The sequence below is a fragment of the Peromyscus eremicus genome, chromosome 5 (assembly GCF_949786415.1).
Source record: "Peromyscus eremicus chromosome 5, PerEre_H2_v1, whole genome shotgun sequence".
NCBI classification, from domain to species: domain Eukaryota; kingdom Metazoa; phylum Chordata; class Mammalia; order Rodentia; family Cricetidae; genus Peromyscus; species Peromyscus eremicus.
Window position 1 is genome coordinate 13785837 of NC_081420.1, and position 1246 is coordinate 13787082.

Genomic DNA, 1246 nt, shown 5'->3' on the forward strand with positions numbered 1-1246 from the left:
CCGTCACCACAACTCCCTCTGAGGAAAATAACCAGTGGTCTTCTGGAGCTTCACCAGAAACTTCTTCAGCGCCGCTTTCTCTTTGTCAATCTCCCTGAAGCGAAGTGTTAGAGCTTTCTGGAGTTTCTGAATGTGAAGCTTGGTTCTCTTTTCCTCTCCAAGGTTGTTCACAAGGGCCTTCCGCAGGTTCGAGGGGTCGCCTCCAGTTTTGATGTTCGTTTTTCTCACTATGCCACCCATTCCACCCAGTTTGTGACTGTGGCCAAGGAGGCTCGAGGAGGCTCGAGGCAGGGCAGGGCAGCTGCCTATAAATGTCTCTGTAAGTGATTCTTCTGTGGTTTGGAATAAAGAACCAGAGTGGCATGGAAACAGAGCCTCACGGAATCCTGGAGCTGAGTAACGTCAGGGACACCCCTAGCCCCACACTCTAAGGTTCAGTGCTCAGGAGACGGTTTTGAGCTAGGAGATTCACCATTCTTACTCTAGGAACGTAGATGAGTAGATCTGAGTGCCAGACTGGCAGTCAAATGCCTACTGCCACTTGTGTTTGGACTTGATGCCACATGGTAAGTGCCTTAGGCGGTCATCATCAGGACCAGAATGTTTATGTTCATGGGGAGAAAAATTAAAGGCTGATTCAATAACTGGGTTAGTTTCAAAAGTGATTCATTCTCATATGTGTGTGTATTTATACATACACATTTCTATTTAATACATATATATAAAATATCTATAATCATACTATATATTTATGTTTAATATATTATATTATTTTACATATTATATTATGATATTTATATGTACAATATATACATATATTCCAAAACGGAAATATATCTTTATTACAATATATATTTCTGTTACAGAAAGAACTAAAATGAAGACAGTAGCAAAGGTATATGTACGCTGATACACGGGACTGGGAACGGAGAGATGATACGAACCTGTGATTTTTCTGAATCAGCGTGAATTCATGGTTGTATCTGTCAGTCAGTACAAAACCACAGTTCTACTGTCAGCAGCTGCAGGGACGGCTCACCACTCTAAGACTGTCACCCACGGTCACTCACGGCAGCCCAAGGGGCTCTTCTAATCTCTTAGAGACTTCAATTTCGGCAGAGCCAAGTCCTTCACTACCGAGCAGAATCTCAGTGTGACCAACCGAGTGTGACTAATCTCAGTGTGACCAATCTCAGAATCAACCAGTGTGAGCAACTGCAGTTTATTAAAAGACATTTGAAACACA

At 42.6% G+C, this 1246-nt stretch overlaps 1 long non-coding RNA gene across 1 annotated transcript; it reads left to right on the forward strand.

The window, feature by feature from the left end:
• Positions 1-300: 300 nt before the first annotated feature.
• LOC131910972 (uncharacterized) lies at positions 301-1246 on the forward strand. The gene is made up of 2 exons (XR_009379270.1): positions 301-566; positions 867-1246. It is a non-coding gene; the product is annotated as an uncharacterized LOC131910972 (long non-coding RNA).